The 12,503-nt window shown below is 38.8% G+C and overlaps 1 protein-coding gene across 2 annotated transcripts in view; it reads right to left on the bottom strand.

Moving 5' to 3' along the window:
* Nucleotides 1-12,503, bottom strand: part of zbtb46 (zinc finger and BTB domain containing 46) — a 92,097-nt gene that overhangs the window by 40,379 nt on the left and 39,215 nt on the right. The gene's annotated exons all lie outside the window — the stretch shown is intronic.

The raw sequence follows: 12,503 nt of genomic DNA, 5'->3' as shown, positions 1-12,503 counted from the left end.
GGACGTGCTGTCTTGACTGCCTGGTGGCCAGAGAGGCTACTGCCTCTTTCCCCTCGCTTTGCTCATTTCTCCCATCTCTTTACATTAAGACTGTGTCTCTCTGCGCTTGTATCCCTGGCAACCTGCCTCCAACAATGGAGTGAGCTCTGGCCTCAGCATGGGAGGAGTACGGTGCCATGGAGAGAAAAACCCAGGGGTAAGGGAGATGGAAAACTGGCAGAGCAAAGGGATGGGTCACACCGTTTAGTCATGCACACAAGTGTGGGGCACGAGGATATCGCAGACGGTTCAACGGGAGAAAGAAATGAGAGAGATGAGATGCAGATGAGCTTGCCAAACCTGTGCTGGGTGCATGCTAACTGGTCAGAGATCAGAGGAGACCTGTATCAATCTTGAACTGAACAGATCTTAAGATGAGGCAGGAAAAAAATTGCCTTTACCACTTAAAAGACTAGGCGATGTTTTCAGAGGTTTCAAGCCAACAAAACAGAAGGTCTCACCACATGCAGCCCTTATTGCATAATCAGATTTTATTGTAACTCTGGTGTTATATTAAACAAAGAGCTGATTACAGGCCCAAATTAATAAATCTGTGTATTATATAATGAGTTATTTGTCTTTTCGCTAAATTTCCAACAGAGTTGGTGTCTCTCATTAACTCATAACTTAACGAAGCATATAGATTATAAGATTTAAAGAACAGTTAAAAAAATAACATACAAGAGGTCTGGGATCATCTCTACCTCCCCCAACATAGCTGAGCTCAGCTATTGAGATTAATTGCTTATGATCAAATCACCAAAGACTATGCAAATTAAAGAGTGGACCATCACCCCATCTCCTCCTTCACCTACACCCACCGCCTCCCTAGGAGCCCGATCCCGTAGTGTGTGTGTGAGACGAACCGCGACGCTCATTTAAGAGTACAAACGTGTCATTTCCTCTTTCCCCAGAGTGTAGCACAGAGTGCAGAAAGGCTTCGAAATGGAGCAGGGGGTCAGTCGAACAGCACAGGCGTGTGCACAAAGAACACACACGCATATAGGGTCAGCTCTGCAAGCAGAATGGCTGGTATCTCACCCAGCTTCTACAGAATGCTGCTTCCCCTGCTTCCTTCTCCCTCTCTTACGCTCTCATTAAGAACCCATTAGAGAGAGGGGCATTGAAAGACCACATGACCCCTTATTGACCCCTGGAACGCATCCCCAAAAGCAAGGGACGAAGGAAGGCCTCGGTAGAATGAAAGCGTAAAAATGTTAAGGGAGTTCAAAAGGAATATGAGAAACAAAAGGGAGGACAAAAAGATAAACTGTATTTTTTATTTCTACAAGTTTTCAATCTTCAAAAAATGGACATTGCATCATTGTAAATGCACGACCTTTCCACTTGCTATAGTGAAATATTTTAAATATGTAGAGATACTGGTTGTGGTGAAGTGCAAAGAAGAAAAAACAGAAGACTGAGGAGTCTTGTGGGTGTAAAGCTGGATGAGAGAGGTAGAAGGGCGTGCGATAAGTATGCAGTGACTTTTGGAGAAGGGGATAATTTGGGAGTGGAGGGGAAGACGGCTAGGCTGCTTCCTTAGCCGGACACAGGAATGTGGAGCGGGCGGATCCCGGCGATGCGTGTTTCTGTGTGTGCTGGTGCGACTGTGCCAGACAGGAATCCCTAACCCCCACAGACTGCGGCTCCTCTTATCAGGGCCCAAACAGAGGGGTATGAAGGTAGAGAGAGGGAAGAGGGGGTTGCTATCAAACCTACCTCACACCACCTTGTTGTTCACTCCTCTCGACAGACACACAAGAAAAAAAACACACTGAGGCTGGATATTTCAAGGCCAGACAAACTATGGGGAAGCTATTAAAATTGAGAAAAAATAAACCTGTCAGGGCAACAGTTACAGTCACTATGAAACCATCTTGTCTAAGTCTTCTTACCAAGACCATGCAAACAGACTAACATACACATATCACATATACTGTATATCTGCCAGTGGACGGCACTCTGAACTTGAATCTTCTGTTGAACCCAATCCTCTCATTCTAGAAGATAAACTCTGCCTCTAGGAGTCATTCATAAAAAAAGGAAGCTAAAGGTTATGAAATAAAATATTAGTGCTAGATTTGGGGTAGCTGTGGTTTACCAAAGAAATGCTCACCATTCTCTGTAGCCTTCTTTTATGAGTATATTAAAGAGGGTTTAACAGTTTCACCCTAATTGGCTTGGATAATATTTTTTTCAGATCAATCAGATCATAAATAATTTAATCTGAAAAGATAAGGATAAAACCTTACTTAGTTTCTTTACCGAAGAACAGAAGTCGCGCAAAGAAAAACAAACGGCTCAGTGGTGAATAGCTGCACTAAGACAGCTCAGCTCAGGCAAACAGACTGGGGGACAGAAAAAGGACAAAAGAACGAAAGAAGTGACAAGAAAATTGATATAATAGAAACAGCTACACTTTTCTTTAACCCCTTTAGACAGACTCCACCATCCATGAATTGTGCTCTCCGTTGCAAAATTGAAGCTTTCTGGTCAGTACAGGTACTCACATTGGCACCATCGTCCCATCTTTTACAGATGTTACAGTAAAATCCACAAACATCTCTATTCAGAAAGAAAGCTAAGTTCATCAGGTGCATTTCAGATTAAGGGACCCTTAATTTCATTGCAAAGTATTCAACAAACCAGGTGAAACAGGACAAATAAGTCAGAGGGTCATTATGGTGGTTATCTTACACCATGACCAAGATATCAGTTGTGAAAAACCAAAATAGTTTGTATGACACTACATGTCCTTTTTATAAAGATGAAGGAAAAAAGGAGAAGAAATATGAGATGATCAGAATAGTAGTAATAAACAATAGTACTTGTTCAGTTGCTGCTAAAGTTGTTGACGCATGAATATATTCTAAAATGCATCCAATGTCGATGGCTACTCCACGGACAAAGCAGCACAACACAGATCCAATTTCTTCCAGTGCGACCCAGGCCACTTCGCTATGTGGTCCTGAATCCGATACGAATCTGATCTTTTCAAATGCGACCTGTGTCTGAACGGCCAGGTCGCATTCATCCGACCTGAACATCAATAATACTCAACAAAGGTCTCTATTCTGCATCTTACTACGCAGAAGCGCAATGGCGTAACAACACAACAATAAGCAACGATATCTGGTTGGGCCCCATATGAAGTATAACACCCCCCTCACCATCCTGTTGAAATCTGCCATGTCTTGGGGTATAAGTAAGGTGCGGTCAGTCGATTTAGTATTAGGTGGGTTTAAGACAAATTTTTTGCACCACTACATTTGCAAAGAGACGTCCTAGTCCACAATTGCGTAGGGGGCTAACCAAGTGTCAGTGACGGGGCCTCTAAGAGGTCGGGGGCCACTAAGCAACTTCATACTCTGCTTACCGGTAGTTACGCCATTGCAGAAGCGGGAAGAAAAACAACCGTGATGGACGATAATAAGGAGACCAGACATTTGTTTTTACCCATCTTGTCAAGATTGAGTTTTTAAGTTTGGGAAAGATTGCTATTTGCGCTCCATCACTACCATCCATGTTTACTTCCGCAAACACAGAGCACTTTTGCTTCTGACGTCATTGGGTCCTCTACTGCGCATGCGGGACACTTAAGCTGTAAGAATGCAGTTCACACAGGAGATCACATGCAAGTCACGTATATTTGGAAATGTGAACAGCAACGCAAAAAAATCGGATTTCACAAAAAAAATTGAATTGAGCATTAAGGCCTGCAGTATGAACGTAGCCGAAAAAAGAGTGAGAAAAAAGGCAAGGGGAAGTCAAAAGAAAGCAAAAAAGCTAAACCGAAAAAAGACATCTTGTGCTTCATCAATTTTGTAAATGTTCAAAGTTACAAAAAAAAAACAACACTAATTTATGAAGCTTGATTTAAACGTGGATAAATATTCTTTGTTATATGTCATGTTTTTCACTATTACCAAATATGATGATTTCTTTTTTTATACCATGATTTTATCATAGATATTAGAATACCACAATTTCTCTCAGGGTCAATAGAAAACATCATTATGGAAGATTAATTTCTAAAGTAACCTTTAATTCAGTTAACAATGTTTAAAAATAGTTTAAAGGTTGGAGAAAGGCATCATGTTCCAGCGAGTGCTCCTTATACAAAGCTATTAGTCCTCAATACAGTGCTACACAATTCAAAACCCATCCTATATATGCTGCATGTATTTTTGTTGTCATTTATTGTCTGATTACTTCAATAAAGGCTACTACTGCAACAAGATCTTCAAAATAAAATTGTCTTAAAATATATTGTGTACAAAAGATGTGACAATTAATGTTTTATTTAAAACAACTTTTTTTTGTATATTTGTGTGGGACAATAAAAAAAAAAAGAAAAATATGCAAAAACAAAAGCTCAAAATTTAAATTGGTTTAGAGCATGAGATCAAAAGCATATTAAAACAAAATCATGTGAAGAGAAGGTAAGGGGGTCTCATATAAACAAAAAGTTTATGTTATTTAAGCTGCAAAAGCAAGAAAATAAAAACCAAAAAGTTACATGAGGCAGTCATGGATGGAGAATTAAATCCATCAGACAGATTTTATAACAATTACTAATTTCATTAACAAATTCCAATTTATTTGACTTTTACTTAAGGTGAATGATTAGCACACAAGTTATTATCAGAAAGCAAAAATAAAATATAAAGTGCATTTGTACCCACCCCCCTCATCTCACATACAAGTGAATAAAGTCCAACCAAAACTTTCTGAATTAGTAAAACTGAACATCAGTGAAGAAACAGAACCAACCAGATGAAGGAGCCCATCACACAGTCTAGAGAAGAACACATTTTAAACAGATAATTTCATAAAACAGCATTCAAACTTTTGAACATCTCATGGTGGACTTTATAATTCATCTAAACAAGGAATAGAGTGCGACCTGACTGCGGACCTACCAGGATTGAGGGCATTAGAGCTGCAGAGTTTAGCACCAAACATGGAGGATGGACCTCTGGTAAAATGGTAAACATACGCTACACATCACCTTAAACAAACACCATCAATGTGAAGCATGGGGGTGACAGCATCCTTCTTCAGGATGAAATGATGGGAGTATTGGTGTGATGTACTTCAAAACAGGGCCAATCCAGGAGGAAAACTGTGCTGCAGAAGTTTTAAAATCGGTCTGAACTTTTCAACATAAGGAACAGCTAATGATATGTATGTATTAGATTTGTTTTTAGTCAAAGTCATCTAATCTGAATGAACTTCAGATATTTGCATAGAATCTTCATGCAGTTCTGCTAAGTTTGGAAAAACAAGGATTTGGTGTGAGATCCTTTTCCAATTTTTATATGTTAAAACTATCTAAAATCATGCATCACACTGCAAAGACGTTCTGGAGATAAGTCAACATTTCTTAAATTAAGTGTATTTACCCTGAATGTATGTAGGTAAATAAGATGATTTACCAATGGAACGAGTATTTTACTCTTAAAATAAGATAATTATTTGCACCCACACTTAATCCTGCCTCTATTTGAAGCCTATGTACTCAATGTTAAACCATGAAAAACACACATACATGGCCTGGCTTCAGTGTATGAACTGAGTGAAAACAGAAGTGACAGAGCAAACTGACAGAATGATAAAGGTCCAGAGAGACTAAGGGAAGGAGGGATAGAGGAGACAAGGAGGGGATAAATTGCTGCTAAGGACACATAGTGGCTTCCAGGACTGTCTTCAGCATCTCTGGAACTATCAAACCAAGAAAAGAACCGCACATAAACACACACGTACACAGCCCAAGCCATAATTGTCCCCTGTGGTGATTTTGGCCTCTCCCTCTTCGATTCTCATTGCTGTTGGCCAACTCTTCTGCATCTTTAACACTTTCTTTTTTTCCCCTCCTTTTTGGACAGACAGGAAGAGTGGCGGGGGCTGTCACAAAGGAAAGAACAAGGGATGAAGGAGAGAGAAAGGTCTGAGGGAAGGAGGTGCGGAGGGGTGTGATGGCTGACGGAAAGGGGGAATGAAGGGAAAAGAGAGGATGAATGTTTAAGAGGAAGGGAGACTTTGCCCTCCAGCGGGAACACTCCCACAATTGTGTGCACATATGTGTGTGAGCTTTGTGACGGCCAAACCGACACACCCACGGGCTGTAGACCTCTATATCCTGTTCGGGCTGTTCGTTTGTCCAAACATCACACCCCCCCACCACCCCTCTTCTCCTCTTCCTCTTCGCTCCCCTTTTTCCTAACTGGTTTGACAAGAGGGAGAGGCCTCTAAGGGAGAGAGGGTACAGTAAATAGAACAAAGCCACCTTTCTAAAATAAACAAATCAGGGAAGAGGAACTCCAGGTTGACTGAAACACAGAGAGAAATAGAGTCCCGACTGAGTGAGCCTTCTATAAAGCGCTAAGATCAAACTTTCCACTGCCAGGCGGCCTGCCGATGTGTGCAGCAGGTTTCCAGTTTGTTCTCGGCAAACTTAGTGAATGTTGGCTGTGGTAGCAGAAGAGCCACAGTGAGCAGTGCTGTTGTTCAAGTTTGCAGTGATCTGATGGATGTTAAAGCCGATCTGATCACTGCAGGAGAGAAAAAGAGGCTCCCTTGGTTACATCACAGAACTCCTCTTATCTTTGGAAGACAAAGTCAATCATTGATCCCCATCTGAAGAATGAATGAAGCTAACTGGGTATATTTAAACCATTAAGATCTTTAAGATCCCCAGGCATTCAGGATTTCCTCTGATTTCAGAGATTTTCTAAAAAACTGACCACCAAAGGACAAAAACAGAAATCAGGGGCTCCAAACCAAAATGTTACTTGCTCCACCTAATTACTGTGGACTTCTCATATTTTTTAAATCCTTCTGACTTAAGAAGGAACGAGATCAAAGGCCTGGTTACTCTGATGATTTATTTTTTGCTTATCTATGGAGGTTGTTTACACGTTTTAGCTGAAAAGACTTTCAGATTCAAGCCCACAAAGTCTGATTTAGCAAGAAACAAGCTGCGTCTGTTTGTCCTATTAAATTATTTCTACAGTAACCTCCACAATGACATGATCTTAAACATGTTTGCTTTCTTCAAAATCAAAATTAGCTTAAATTTAACTTTTTTTTTCTTGCATTTATTCAGAAAAATACCCTGGATATTATCTCAATGGCACTTAAAGGTCAGGCACTGAATGTAAAGGCTGGCAACTTTTTTCTGTCTTCAGAAGGAGGTTTTCAAGTGGCCAAAACGATGTGTAATAGTTGTTTTTGATATTTTTCAGAGTGTACATTTTTGTACCCAATCAAAGCTAAATTCTGTCATTTAAACATAGATAAAAGTAAAAATGGAAACAAATTAGAAATGTCAATAAAGCAGAAGAAGGAATAAGGTCGAAATCCCATTTTTCTTCTACAAAATTCACAATTTTTAGACTTTTACAGGCTTCATATTAGTCTTCACAACTAATATTGGCAACTTTTACACTGAATTTTGCAGTAAATGTTGGCATATCAAAGAAATTTCACGGGATAAACTAGAGGGTTGTCTAATTAAGTGGTCTTTGTACACCCCTGTAAGGCAACAGAGAAACACCACAGAGTAAAAAAGGGTTTTATCAGTAAATTATTATGAGTAAATTCCACCTCGCATAGCAAAGATCACTCAGAAAAACAGCTGTTGTTTAAAACCACATTCATACTTAATAGATTAATGCACCATGTTTGCACTGTAAAGGAATTCAGAATCTGTAGGAGGATCAAAGGTTTTCTGGAAGAGATGTCATGAGTGATAAGTGTGAGGTGACTCTGGAAAAGCAAGCTGTTTGAATTTTTTTTTTTTCATCGAACCACTAACTTACTGGTTCTAACGCTTTACCTTTCTAGAACTTTAACAACTGTGGACGAAAACGTAATGGTGGAATCCTTTATCTTTCTCTACAATACACATTAAACTAGCAGGCCAACGACATTCATATTTTCCAGTTTTATATATATATATATATATCAAACACAAGTTTGAATACAATCATTTTAACCATTTTAAATGATGCATTCAAAATAGCTTCACATTATAATGCAATGGTTTCAGGGGACCAAATTATGTTCATTTTATCCAGGGTGGGGATTTCCAGTTTCCAGCGTCAGACTCTGAAAACCCCTGAACTAAACAATCCCGACAGTAACAGGGTGAAGACACAATAGGGGAATGCACAATAATAAAGTGAACACAGCGATACATTGTGTCTGTTTGTGAGGGGAATTGTCATTTTTTTAAATGTTAAAAAGTATTGTTGGACATTGATGTTGTCATGATAAAGGTAAGCTAAAATAACCGCAACATGTCCGTTACATCCTCTATGTGAAATAAGAGGGCTGTTTAAAAAAAAAAAAAAAAAAGTTACTAGTTACTTTACATACAGTTTTGTTTAAAACAGGAGCAGAATGTCATGAGGAAATGTATGTTCTACATGAACATAATACATACAACCTAATATTTTGTTTATTTATTTATTAGTTTTTTTATTAATTACTGTTTTCAAGGCTACACTTTAAAAAATGCAATTGTCTAGAGCTGTTTTAAACAAAATTTCTTTTTGTATACACTCATGCATACAAAATGACAAAATAAATCTGTCTCTAACATAGGTTTAAAATGTGTGCTGATGTGCTTGGAACCAGGGCTAAACTGAGGGGTACTACTGTGAGTGTTCAACCACAAAAACCTCCTGACCCACGCCCCCATGTGTCGTGCCAACAGGATATCCTGTCAGATTGCATTGTGGGTATTTAAATCCTGAGACCTGAGAGTATGAAGCCTTGAATTGTGTGTGTAAGTAGGGTTTAACCGCAACTTTGAAAGGGAAAGTTAGGAGTTAGGAATATGTTTGGGATATGTGATGCTGGGAAGTGAGCGCGTGTCTTGGGCCATGGGTGAATTAGACACACTAATGAGCCCAATTCAGGATGTTATAGCAAAACTTTATCTGGATCATCATGCTACCATTCGTCATCCTTGTCTTGTCCATTTAGAAACCCTTCTCTCGTCTGCTCCAAGGCCAGGAGGTATAGGCGGTAGGGGGCTCTGACGGTTTGGAAGAAAACCATGGTCAAGAACAGGGAGGGGGCAGTTTCCTGTCCAAAAATGGTTCTTTTCAAGCCTAATACTTATAAATAGAGCAGGTGTCAGTATTGAGAACTGCTGCGAGGCAAAAAAGACTGACAGCAAAAGTGTGAAAAATTGTGTGAATGGGTATGTGGTGTGATGCCATGGTGGAGTGGGAGAAGGGGCTTTTTTAACGGGTGGGCTACCCATAATGTCCAGCAGGATGTGAGGTCATAACGCAAAGATGGCTGGTGGGTGGTGAGAAATTACTGCTTTCCAAAGAAATAATGCAACATTTTTTGAGAGAGAGAAAAAGGGGGAGAACGAAAAGAATTATGATCTTTCAGAGCACTCCAAAAGATGGATTATGTATTTTTTGCTTTTGAAATAACACGGTGGCCATAACATTTAACCAAATAATTTGTATAAACTGATAGGAAAGTTGTACTTTTGTGCAGCTTTTCGCAGTAAAAATCCTACAACAGTGCACTTGTCTTCCCCTTGAATCAGTAGTTTGTTGAACAACCTACAGCGCTGTTAAGCCTATAGATCTTTTGTTGATTTGTCTCTACCAGGCTTTGCATGAATGGAGTATTTCTACACACTTCTCTGCAAAAAAGCTTAATTTTGGCGAGAATGGATGACATTATCAGGGTGAAACTCACCACAAGTCATGTCATGGGATTATATTTAGCTTTGTGATCTGCTTCCATGTCCCTTCTGAAGAAAAGTCTCCTGAACAGCTGCCACCACCAACACGTCGTTTTGAATGTAGAGGTTTAACATGAGTCTAATCTTTCCGAAAAAAATCAAAATAAAGAAAAAGTCTCATATATGGGAAAGGCAACCTCTAAAGATGTCCAGTGAACTTCTCTCAATAAGGCAATTATTATTGCTGCAATAATTTCTTTCATAGCATAACCATGCTTTTAACTTATACTCAGTTTTATCCTAGACCTATGTGAAGACTTCCTTGTCTGAATGATTTCCTTTGTTCAACGTTTATCTCTATCAAACCTCTGAGCTCTTCCCAGAACAGGTATAGCTATACAGAATCAACAAAGATAAGCTGTATTTGCTGATCAGGTGAGTTCTGAAGGGACATTGCTGCTGCAATTATTTTATTTTTTGTTTTAGTGGTTTTATTTTAGGGTCTTAGGATATAGACTGAATATACTGTACATGTATCTTACAAAAGTGCAGTAATTTGTACTTTACATGCCAACATATTTAGCATCCTCTACAGAGCTTTCAAATAAAATAAAAATATATCTATATGATGGTTTGCATTTGTAAACAGGCAAAATGTGAAAAATATAACAGAATAAACCACAAATGGGTCATGTTTACTAGTTATAGGACTTCTTAGGGTGGAAAAGTTTGAAATGGATTTTATTTTTATGTATCAGAGTAAAGTGGGCTGAATACATGTCTGGTGATGTTTATCTTGTAAAAAAAATTTTTTATTACTTTCGTTTGGTTCACTTTTGAGGTCAAAATGATAGTCTCTGGATCCCAAAACATTACAAATGTAAGTTTGAATATTGTATGGGAAGCAGTAAGGAACTAAAAGGGGAAAAGGATAAAAATTGTGGAGTTAGAATTACACAAAAGTCAAAAGGGAGGGAGGAAAGGTCAGAAAGCATCTAGTCAGTTAGTGGACAAAGAGAGAAAGCAAACAGGGTAGTGCGGGGGGAGGCTGAGAGAGAAGCGCAGTTCAAAGATGGTTAGAAACGGAACTGATAATAGACAGATGGTGGAGAGAGTGAGAAAGATGAGCCACAGAAAAAAAAAAGACGGAGAAAGGCAGAGAGAGAAGAAGCCTTTACATGATGTATCTAAATCATAGCGTGTCAGACACCAAACTGCGAAGACAGGGGTTAAAAATTAAGTCCACACTCTGAAATATTAAATCTATTTTGGCTTTTAATGAAGGAGGAGTGCATTAAGGAGGAAATAAGGGACTGGATTATTAAAGAGCAAGGAGAAAAAAGAGGAAAAGTGGAGAGGTGTGAGCGGGTTGAAATGTGTTCACGGTATTTTAAATATTAAACCTATTTCAAGTTTAATGAAGTGCAAATACTATAGGGAGAGTCTTAACTGGAATACAGAAAAGAAGGGGGCAAAAGAGGGATCCGATTCATTATTTCAAGTGTTCACCTTTATAGACAGCAGAGACTTGGGGAGAGGAGCACTGTTAGTGAAAGAGAGAAAGTTTAGGCAGAAAATGGAGGGCAGCTTTTCAAGAACCTGTCTGCAGGCCCCAGGCAAGTCCAGGAGTCTCCACAGCTCAACAGGACGGAGATCTGAACTTAAACAAGTCAAAACATGCAGCGTTAAATGCAATGCTCCTTAGCTCGCATGCAGGAACAGGATACAATTCTGCGGAAAAATGATTTCATGTTTTGTTTTTTTTCTTTCATCATACATCTGTGGGTAGGTGTGAGTTCCTGAGATGTTGTTTTGTATCAGTGGTCGGGGAGGGGAACTCTGAGGCCACAGAGCAGAGAGGAAGAGAGTCAGATAAAGATGTTGGATTTCAAAAAAGATTCTCGATCTAATCAATGTGCAACAGCTAGAGGGAAATGGAAAGAACAGCCCACGTGTGATTAACTGTTCACGTCTACATAATCAGACGCTCTAAGCTTTGTGTATGTGCGGATGTGTATCACACCGGCCATGTACCGGATTGCCAAAATCCCCCAAGCAGCTAGTAAAGGTCACTGTATGTATGTGTGTTATTGTCCATGTGTGTTTTAATACTAGCAAACAACACCAACTAAAAGTATTTCCAGTGCTGTTATTATGTGGGATACAGATCAAGTTTGCTGTTTGCCCAAAGAAGTAGGCAGAAGGAGAGAAATCAATTTTTAACTCGTGTTTTTGTCCACATGATTTTTCAGTTTGACAGAAAGAAAAATTGTTCTGCCTCCAAAAAGAAAGAAAAAAACTACTGTTTGAAGAATTGACATGTAAGGTGTGAATAAAAAAAAAAGTGTTTTCATATTGAAAAATTTAGATCTTTGAAGGTAGGTTTATCAATAATAATTTGGCGGTTAGCTTTTAGAACATCTCGATGAGAAATTTTTTGAAGAATGTGACAATTAAACATTACACCAAACTTTTAAGTATGAGGGTTTTCACTATGTTGCACGGTTTCAATGGAGGATGGAAGTCTTCTCTTTTTTTTCCAAGTTAGTTTGGCTTTTATACATAAAAAAAATATCCAAAGACAGATTTCAGTATACCTGACATTTTTTTATTACACTAAAACAGGTGCTTGTTACTTTAAAATGTATTTAGCCTTAGAGCTGAAGATTACAAACTAACCTTAAAAAAAAAATAAAAAAATTAAATGAGAAATATATATGAAAAAAAAATTACAAGCATCCTT

Source organism: Cyprinodon variegatus, unplaced genomic scaffold, assembly GCF_000732505.1.
Source record: "Cyprinodon variegatus isolate N-32 unplaced genomic scaffold, C_variegatus-1.0 Scaffold591, whole genome shotgun sequence".
Classification (NCBI taxonomy): domain Eukaryota; kingdom Metazoa; phylum Chordata; class Actinopteri; order Cyprinodontiformes; family Cyprinodontidae; genus Cyprinodon; species Cyprinodon variegatus.
The sequence above is the reverse complement of the archived record's forward strand: the minus strand, read 5'-3'. Positions and strand labels throughout refer to the sequence as shown.